We start from the raw sequence: 10,496 nt of genomic DNA, 5'->3' as shown, positions 1-10,496 counted from the left end.
TGTACTGGGGGGAGAGAGGGGCTGACATCATGTGTACTGGGGGGGAGAGAGGGGCTGACATCATGTGTACTGGGGGGGAGAGAGGGGCTGACATCATGTGTACTGGGGGGGGGGAGAGGGGCTGACATCATGTGTACTGGGGGGGAGAGAGGGGCTGACATCATGTGTACTGGGGGGGAGAGAGGGGCTGACATCATGTGTACTGGGGGGGAGAGAGGGGCTGACATCATGTGTACTGGGGGGGGGGAGAGGGGCTGACATCATGTGTACTGGGGGGGGAGAGAGGGGCTGACATCATGTGTACTGGGGGGGAGAGAGGGGCTGACATCATGTGTACTGGGGGGGAGAGAGGGGCTGACATCATGTGTACTGGGGGGGGAGAGAGGGGCTGACATGTGTACTGGGGGGGAGAGAGGGGCTGACATCATGTGTACTGGGGGGGGAGAGAGGGGCTGACATCATGTGTACTGGGGGGGGAGAGAGGGGCTGACATCATGTGTACTGGGGGGGGGAGAGGGGCTGACATCATGTGTACTGGGGGGGGAGAGAGGGGCTGACATCATGTGTACTGGGGGGGAGAGAGGGGCTGACATCATGTGTACTGGGGGGGGAGAGAGGGGCTGACATCATGTGTACTGGGGGGGAGAGAGGGGCTGACATCATGTGTACTGGGGGGGGGAGAGGGGCTGACATCATGTGTACTGGGGGGGAGAGAGGGGCTGACATCATGTGTACTGGGGGGGAGAGAGGGGCTGACATCATGTGTACTGGGGGGGAGAGAGGGGCTGACATCATGTGTACTGGGGGGGGAGAGAGGGGCTGACATCATGTGTACTGGGGGGGGAGAGAGGGGCTGACATCATGTGTACTGGGGGGGGAGAGAGGGGCTGACATGTGTACTGGGGGGGGGAGAGAGGGGCTGACATCATGTGTACTGGGGGGGGAGAGAGGGGCTGACATCATGTGTACTGGGGGGGGGAGAGAGGGGCTGACATCATGTGTACTGGGGGGGGAGAGAGGGGCTGACATGTGTACTGGGGGGGAGAGAGGGGCTGACATCATGTGTACTGGGGGGGGAGAGAGGGGCTGACATCATGTGTACTGGGGGGGGAGAGAGGGGCTGACATCATGTGTACTGGGGGGGGAGAGAGGGGCTGACATCATGTGTACTGGGGGGAGAGAGGGGCTGACATCATGTGTACTGGGGGGAGAGAGGGGCTGACATCATGTGTACTGGGGGGGGAGAGAGGGGCTGACATCATGTGTACTGGGGGGGAGAGAGGGGCTGACATCATGTGTACTGGGGGGAGAGAGGGGCTGACATCATGTGTACTGGGGGGGAGAGAGGGGCTGACATCATGTGTACTGGGGGGAGAGAGGGGCTGACATCATGTGTACTGGGGGGGAGAGAGGGGCTGACATCATGTGTACTGGGGGGGGGGAGAGGGGCTGATGTGTACTGGGGGGGGAGAGAGGGGCTGACATCATGTGTACTGGGGGGGGAGAGAGGGGCTGACATGTGTACTGGGGGGGGGGGGGAGAGAGGGGCTGACATCATGTGTACTGGGGGGGGGGGAGAGAGGGGCTGACATGTGTACTGGGGGGGAGAGAGGGGCTGACATCATGTGTACTGGGGGGGAGAGAGGGGCTGACATCATGTGTACTGGGGGGGAGAGAGGGGCTGACATCATGTGTACTGGGGGGGGGGGGAGAGGGGCTGACATCATGTGTACTGGGGGGGAGAGAGGGGCTGACATCATGTGTACTGGGGGGGGAGAGAGGGGCTGACATCATGTGTACTGGGGGGGAGAGAGGGGCTGACATCATGTGTACTGGGGGGGAGAGGGGCTGACATCATGTGTACTGGGGGGGGAGAGAGGGGCTGACATCATGTGTACTGGGGGGGGGAGAGAGGGGCTGACATCATGTGTACTGGGGGGGGAGAGAGGGGCTGACATCATGTGTACTGGGGGGGAGAGAGGGGCTGACATCATGTGTACTGGGGGGGAGAGAGGGGCTGGTGTAGTGGGGGGAGAGGGGCTTGTGTGGGGGGGGGAGAGGGGCTGGTGTGGGGGGGGGAGAGGGGCTGACATCATGTGTACTGGGGGGGAGAGGGGCTGACATCATGTGTACTGGGGGGGAGAGGGGCTGACATCATGTGTACTGGGGGGGAGAGGGGCTGACATCATGTGTACTGGGGGGGAGAGGGGCTGACATCATGTGTACTGGGGGGGAGAGAGGGGCTGACATCATGTGTACTGGGGGGGAGAGAGGGGCTGACATCATGTGTACTGGGGGGGAGAGAGGGGCTGACATCATGTGTACTGGGGGGGAGAGAGGGGCTGACATCATGTGTACTGGGGGGGAGAGAGGGGCTGACATCATGTGTACTGGGGGGGAGAGAGGGGCTGACATCATGTGTACTGGGGGGGAGAGAGGGGCTGACATCATGTGTACTGGGGGGGGAGAGAGGGGCTGACATCATGTGTACTGGGGGGGAGAGAGGGGCTGGTGTAGTGGGGGGAGAGGGGCTGGTGTGGGGGGGAGAGGGGCTGGTGTGGGGGGGGGGGAGAGGGGCTAGTGTGGGGGGGGGAGGGGCAGGTGTAGTGGGGGGGAGAGGGGCTGGAGTCGTGTGTACTGGGAGGGGGAGAGAGGGGCTGGAGTCGTGTGTACTGGGAGGGGGAGAGAGGGGCTGGAGTCGTGTGTACTGGGAGGGGGAGAGAGGGGCTGGAGTCGTGTGTACTGGGAGGGGGAGAGAGGGGCTGGAGTTGTGTGTACTGGGAGGGGGAGAGAGGGGCTGGAGTTGTGTGTACTGGGAGGGGGAGAGAGGGGCTGGAGTTGTGTGTACTGGGGGGGGGGGAGAGAGGGGCTGGTGTGGGGGGGGGGGGGGGAGAGGGGCTGGTGTGGGGGGGGGGGGGAGAGGGGCTGGTGGGGGGGAGAGAGGGGCAGGTGTAGTGGGGGGGAGAGGGGCTGGAGTCGTGTGTACTGGGAGGGGGAGAGAGGGGCTGGAGTCGTGTGTACTGGGAGGGGGAGAGAGGGGCTGGAGTCGTGTGTACTGGGAGGGGGAGAGAGGGGCTGGAGTCGTGTGTACTGGGAGGGGGAGAGAGGGGCTGGAGTTGTGTGTACTGGGAGGGGGAGAGAGGGGCTGGAGTTGTGTGTACTGGGAGGGGGAGAGAGGGGCTGGAGTTGTGTGTACTGGGGGGGGGGGAGAGAGGGGCTGGAGTTGTGTGTACTGGGGGGGGGGAGAGAGGGGCTGGTGTAGTGGGGGGGAGAGAGGGGCGCTGGTGTAGTGGGGGGGGGAGAGAGGGGCTGGTGTAGTGGGGGGAGAGAGGGGCGCTGGTGTAGTGGGGGGAGAGAGGGGCGCTGGTGTAGTGGGGGGGGGAGAGAGGGGCTGGTGTAGTGGGGGGGAGAGAGGGGCTGGTGTAGTGGGGGGGGAGAGAGGGGCTGGTGTAGTGGGGGGGGAGAGAGGGGCTGGTGTAGTGGGGGGGGAGAGAGGGGCTGGTGTAGTGGGGGGGGAGAGAGGGGCTGGTGTAGTGGGGGGGGGAGAGAGGGGCTGGTGTAGTGGGGGGGGGGAGAGAGGGGCTGGTGTAGTGGGGGGGGGGAGAGAGGGGCTGGTGTAGTGGGGGGGGAAGAGAGGGGCTGGTGTAGTGGGGGGGGAAGAGAGGGGCTGGTGTAGTGGGGGGGGAAGAGAGGGGCTGGTGTAGTGGGGGGGGAAGAGAGGGGCTGGTGTAGTGGGGGGGGAGAGAGGGGCTGGTGTAGTGGGGGGGAGAGAGGGGCGCTGGTGTAGTGGGGGGGGAGAGAGGGGCTGGTGTAGTGGGGGGGGAAGAGAGGGGCTGGTGTAGTGGGGGGGGAAGAGAGGGGCTGGTGTAGTGGGGGGGGAAGAGAGGGGCTGGTGTAGTGGGGGGGGAAGAGAGGGGCTGGTGTAGTGGGGGGGGAAGAGAGGGGCTGGTGTAGTGGGGGGGGAGAGAGGGGCTGGTGTAGTGGGGGGGAGAGAGGGGCGCTGGTGTAGTGGGGGGGGAGAGAGGGGCTGGTGTAGTGGGGGGGGAGAGAGGGGCTGGTGTAGTGGGGGGGGAGAGAGGGGCTGGTGTAGTGGGGGGGAGAGAGGGGCTGGTGTATTGGGGGGGGGGGGAGAGGGGCTGGTGTATTGGGGGGGGGGGAGAGGGGCTGGTGTATTGGGGGGGGGGAGAGGGGCTGGTGTAGTGGGGGGGGGGAGAGGGGCTGGTGTAGTGGGGGGGGGGGAGAGAGGGGCTGGTGTAGTGGGGGGGAGAGAGGGGCTGGTGTAGTGGGGGGGGGAGAGAGGGGCTGGTGTAGTGGGGGGGGGAGAGAGGGGCTGGTGTAGTGGGGGGGGGGGAGAGAGGGGCTGGTGTAGTGGGGGGGGGGAGAGAGGGGCTGGTGTAGTGGGGGGGGGAGAGAGGGGCTGGTGTAGTGGGGGGGGAGAGAGGGGCTGGTGTAGTGGGGGGGGAGAGAGGGGCTGGTGTAGTGGGGGGGAGAGAGGGGCTGGTGTAGTGGGGGGGGAGAGAGGGGCTGGTGTAGTGGGGGGGAAGAGAGGGGCTGGTGTAGTGGGGGAGAGAGGGGCTGGTGTAGTGGGGGGGGGGGAGAGAGGGGCTGGTGTAGTGGGGGGGGGGAGAGAGGGGCTGGTGTAGTGGGGGGGGAGAGAGGGGCTGGTGTAGTGGGGGGGGGAGAGGGGCTGGTGTAGTGGGGGGGGGGAGAGAGGGGCTGGTGTAGTGGGGGGGGGGAGAGAGGGGCTGGTGTAGTGGGGGGGGGAGAGAGGGGCTGGTGTAGTGGGGGGGGAGAGAGGGGCTGATGTCATGTAGTGGGGGGGAGGAGAGAGGGGCTGATGTCGTGTACTGGGGGGAGGAGAGAGGGGCTGGTGGAGGGGGGGAGAGGGGCTGGTGTCGTGTGTACTGGGGGGGAGAGAGGGGCTGGTGTAGCGGGAGAAATTTGATTTTGTTGTATAGTGTATGTAACCTACATATAAATCATCTACACACAGCGGTATGTCCATTTGTCAGTAAAAATGAGGAAGGGGGTGGATAAAAAAATAGTGTATAATACACCCATCAGCCACAACATTAAAACCACCTGCCTAATATTGTATACGTCCCTCTATTGTATACGTCCCTCTTGTGCTGCCTAAACGGGTTGGGTACGATTTTTTGAGTACCACAACCCCGACAACGACGATACCTACAAAGAAACACTGATTAGCTAGAAAAAAACGACATCAATATACACAGACTTACCTACAAAGCGACGCTGCAGACTTCCGAGGGGTGGATGATGCTGACCATAACTAATTCTGACGAGAGACCTCTCCGGCAGGTGACTTAGGTCGCAGTGTTCAGTGACGTGGAAGTCAAGTCCCGGAGAGGTCTCTCGTCAGAATTAGTTATGGTCAGCATCATCCACCCCTCGGAAGTCTGCAGCGTCGCTTTGTAGGTAAGTCTGTTTATATTGATGTAGTTTTTTCTAGCTAATCAGTGTTTCTTTGTAGGTATCTTCATTGTCAAGGTTGTGGTACTCGAAAAATCATACCCAACCATGGACTCCACGAGTCCTCCGAGGGTGTCCTGTGATATCCGGCACCAAGACGTTAGCAGCAGATCCTTTACGTCCTAGAAGGTGTGAGGTGGGACCTCCGTGGCTCTGACTTATTCTTCCAGCACATCCCACAGACGCTCGATTGGATTGAGATCTGGGGAATTTGGGGGCCAAGTCATCACCTTGAGCTCTTTGTCATGTTCCTCAAACCATTCCTGCAGTGTGGAGGGAGCATTATCCTGCTGAAAGAGGCCTCTGCCATCAGGGAATACCGCTGCCATGAACGAGTGTACTTGGTCTGCAGCAATGTTTAGGTAGGGGGTACGTGTCATAGTAACATCCACATGAATGCCAGGACCCAGGTTTCCCAGCAGAACATTGCCCAGAACATCACACTGCCTCCGCCAGCTGCCTTCTTCCCATAGTACATCCTGGTGCCATCTCTTCCGCAGGTAAATGACGCACACGCACCCGGCCGTCCACATGATGTAAAAGAAAACATGATTTATCAGACCAGGCCACCGTCTTCCATTCCTCCATGGTCCAGTTCTGGCACTCACATGCCCATTACAGGCACTGTCGGTGGTGGACAGGGGTCAGCATGGGCACTCTGACCGGTCTGCAGCTATGCAGATCTATACGCAGCAAACTGCGATGTTCTGTGTGTTCCTTTCTGTCATAACCAGCTGTAACTTATTCAGCAAATTGTGCTACAGTAGCTCTTCTGTGGGATTGGACCAGACGGGCGCCTTCTCTCCCCTCGCGCATTAATGAGCCTTGGGCGCCCATGACCCCGTCACCGGTTCACCTTCCTTGAACCTCTTCTGGTAGGTACTAACCGCTGCATTTTGGGACCAGCCCACAAGACCGGCCGTGTTGGAGATGCTCTGACCCCGTTGTCTAGTCATCACACTATGGCCCTTGTCAAAGTCGCTCAGATCCTTACATTTGACCTTTTTTCCTGCTTTCAACACATCACCTTCAAGAACTAACTGTTCACTGGCTGCCTAATATATCCCACCCCTTGTCAGGTGTCATTGTAACCAGATAATCAGTGTTATTCACTTCACTTAGTGGTTTTAGGGGCATATTCATTTAGGTCTTTACTGTAGAACCTGCGCAGTATTGCCGGTAATACGGTACCACAATAATGTTCCGGCGCGTTCCCGCAAACCGGAAACCTAATTGAATATGCCCCTTAATGTTGTGGCTGATGGGTGTATACTGTTATATTGTGTCTTTGTTCCTCATTGTAGCTCTGGTATTTAGTTGAAGCAATATGTGACTTACTGGGATCTGCAGTGTTATCAGCAAGGTGCAGGTATTTATACAGTGTATATTACAGGGAGGTGTTTCCATGGGTGCCAACGGCTGCAGCTCCCACATTAAGTAAACACCATTATCCGGCAGCTGGAGATTGCTCATTGTGTAACCTGCCATTAGCAAGAGCCATAATTAAGGAATTAGTACAACCTGTGAAGCTCTGCGCACAGTTACTGGATCAGGATCCAGCTTGTCTGACATGTGCCCGGTCACTCATAAGGAGACCTAAAGGGTGATGCAGTCATTGGCCGATGGTTCTGGATATTGTATCACTGCACAGATACATTATCAGTAACAATTCTGCAGGAAATATGAATGAGAGTTTTTATTTTACTTTACATTTACCTAGTTACAGCCCCCACCCGGTATTTATCCTGCGCTGCGCCACATGTCCTTTTCTGATTAGTATTATTTTCTGTTATTAGACTGATGAAGGCTTTTATTACATTACTCAGTGTCTGTTTTAGGTGGAACTATGTACATAGTATATACTAACAGCAATGATAATTGTATGATTATAACAATGGTTTCTTCTGGTATCTGTTCTTCAAAATGTGTAATATGTAAACTGGTCTGATAAATGCTGCAGCGGTTTATGTATTGATTATTGTCAGCAACTTAGGACGTGGGACAATCTTTCAGAGAAATATGGCAACTTTCAAATGATTTTTCTACATACACCAGCGAGACAGTCAGAGAAAGCAGAGGCCGTACAGGTTCTTGTTGTAGACCAGGATGGTTCATCTAGTGGCTTAAATATTGTATATAATCCGCAGCATGTGCGGGCTCCCAGTAAGGTATTATAGCAAACTAATATGTTATGTGACATTAATATATTATTATGCTCTGCCCTTCATGGATGTAATTATAACACATGTGTCAGTTAGATGTCTGTATGTGTATACTGATTTATTTATTTTTTATACAAAATTCAGAGAATAACAAGAAGATAATTGGAGAGGCCCCAGCGCCTCCTGTTAGCGCATGGGGAAGGGGGGACCCCGGGGCCTCCTGTTAGCGCATGGGGAAGGGGGGACCCCGGCGCCTCCTGTTAGCGCATGGGGAAGGGGGGACCCCGGCGCCTCCTGTTAGCGCATGGGGAAGGGGGGACCCCGGCGCCTCCTGTTAGCGCATAGGGAAGGGGGCCCTGGCGCATCCTGTTAGCGCATGGGGAAGGGGGCCCTGGCGCATCCTGTTAGCGCATGGGGAAGGGGGCCCTGGCGCATCCTGTTAGCGCATGGGGAAGGGGGCCCTGGCGCATCCTGTTAGCGCATGGGGAAGGGGGCCCTGGCGCATCCTGTTAGCGCATGGGGAAGGGGGCCTCGGCGCCTCCTGTTAGCGCATAGGGAAGGGGGCCCTGGCGCATCCTGTTAGCGCATGGGGAAGGGGGGCCCTGGCGCATCCTGTTAGCGCATGGGGAAGGGGGCCCTGGCGCATCCTGTTAGCGCATGGGGGAAGGGGGCCCTGGCGCATCCTGTTAGCGCATGGGGAAGGGGGCCCTGGCGCATCCTGTTAGCGCATGGGGAAGGGGGGACCCCGGGGCCTCCTGTTAGCGCATGGGGAAGGGGGGACCCCGGCGCCTCCTGTTAGCGCATGGGGAAGGGGGCCTCGGCGCCTCCTGTTAGCGCATGGGAAAGGGGGGGACCCCGGCGCCTCCTGTTAGCGCATGGGGAAGGGGGCCTCGGCGCCTCCTGTTAGCGCATAGGGAAGGGGGCCCTGGCGCATCCTGTTAGCGCATGGGGAAGGGGGCCCTGGCGCATCCTGTTAGCGCATGGGGAAGGGGGCCCTGGCGCATCCTGTTAGCGCATGGGGAAGGGGGCCTCGGCGCCTCCTGTTAGCGCATGGGGAAGGGGGCCCTGGCGCCTCCTGTTAGCGCATGGGGAAGGGGGCCCTGGCGCCTCCTGTTAGCGCATGGGGAAGGGGGCCCTGGCGCATCCTGTTAGCGCATGGGGAAGGGGGCCCTGGCGCATCCTGTTAGCGCATGGGGAAGGGGGCCCTGGCGCATCCTGTTAGCGCATGGGGAAGGGGGCCCTGGCGCATCCTGTTAGCGCATGGGGAAGGGGGGGACCCCTGGGCCTCCTGTTAGCGCATGGGGAAGGGGGGACCCCGGCCCCTCCTGTTAGCGCATGGGGAAGGGGGCCTCGGCGCCTCCTGTTAGCGCATGGGGAAGGGGGCCCTGGCGCATCCTGTTAGCGCATGGGGAAGGGGGCCCTGGCGCATCCTGTTAGCGCATGGGGAAGGGGGTCCTGGCGCATCCTGTTAGCGCATGGGGAAGGGGGCCCTGGCGCATCCTGTTAGCGCATGGGGAAGGGGGCCCTGGCGCATCCTGTTAGCGCATGGGGAAGGGGGGCCCTGGCGCATCCTGTTAGCGCATGGGGAAGGGGGCCCTGGCGCATCCTGTTAGCGCATGGGGAAGGGGGCCCTGGCGCATCCTGTTAGCGCATGGGGAAGGGGGCCCTGGCGCATCCTGTTAGCGCATGGGGAAGGGGGCCCTGGCGCATCCTGTTAGCGCATGGGGAAGGGGGGCCCTGGCGCATCCTGTTAGCGCATGGGGAAGGGGGCCCTGGCGCATCCTGTTAGCGCATGGGGAAGGGGGCCCTGGCGCATCCTGTTAGCGCATGGGGAAGGGGGCCCTGGCGCATCCTGTTAGCGCATGGGGAAGGGGGCCCTGGCGCATCCTGTTAGCGCATGGGGAAGGGGGCCCTGGCGCATCCTGTTAGCGCATGGGGAAGGGGGCCCTGGCGCATCCTGTTAGCGCATGGGAAGGGGGCCCTGGTGCATCCTGTTAGCGCATGGGGAAGGGGGGCCCTGGCGCATCCTGTTAGCGCATGGGGAAGGGGGCCCTGGCGCATCCTGTTAGCGCATGGGGAAGGGGGCCTCGGCGCCTCCTGTTAGCGCATGGGGAAGGGGGCCTCGGCGCCTCCTGTTAGCGCATGGGGAAGGGGGCCTCGGCGCCTCCTGTTAGCGCATGGGGAAGGGGGCCTCGGCGCCTCCTGTTAGCGCATGGGGAAGGGGGCCTCGGCGCCTCCTGTTAGCGCATGGGGAAGGGGGCCTCGGCGCCTCCTGTTAGCGCATGGGGAAGGGGGCCTCGGCGCCTCCTGTTAGCGCATGGGGAAGGGGGCCTCGGCGCCTCCTGTTAGCGCATGGGGAAGGGGGCCTCGGCGCCTCCTGTTAGCGCATGGGGAAGGGGGCCTCGGCGCCTCCTGTTAGCGCATGGGGAAGGGGGGCCCCGGCGCCTCCTGTTAGCGCATGGGGAAGGGGGGCCCCGGCGCCTCCTGTTAGCGCAGAAGGAAGGGGGCCCTGGTAGGCTGGCAGTTATTGATCACAACTCATTCACACGTGTAGGTCAGGTGCGCTCGGATCGGTGGTTAGTGCAGTGGGTTATAGTATATAGAAGGTAAATCCTACATGATGATTGATGCATTCACCATTATAGATGAAGCGCTGTCACTGTCCCTTATGATGGGGGGGGGGGGATACAGAGTCTGAAGTCTGACATGGGGACTTGGGATATTCCAGTGAGCGGGACTGAGGACCGGATGCACCCACACCCCAGCTGTTAAACACGGTGACCCAGACACAGGTGGCCATTGTCAGGACATTCATTGGGGCCTCGGCAGTTATCAAAGGGG

At 60.4% G+C, this 10,496-nt stretch overlaps 1 long non-coding RNA gene across 1 annotated transcript in view; it reads right to left on the bottom strand.

Annotated features, from left to right (window-relative positions):
• LOC142101380 (uncharacterized) overlaps positions 1 to 10,496 on the bottom strand; it is a 535,334-nt gene that overhangs the window by 356,878 nt on the left and 167,960 nt on the right. The window lies entirely within an intron of this gene.

Source organism: Mixophyes fleayi, chromosome 9, assembly GCF_038048845.1.
Source record: "Mixophyes fleayi isolate aMixFle1 chromosome 9, aMixFle1.hap1, whole genome shotgun sequence".
Classification (NCBI taxonomy): Eukaryota; Metazoa; Chordata; class Amphibia; order Anura; family Limnodynastidae; genus Mixophyes; species Mixophyes fleayi.
The sequence above is the reverse complement of the archived record's forward strand: the minus strand, read 5'-3'. Positions and strand labels throughout refer to the sequence as shown.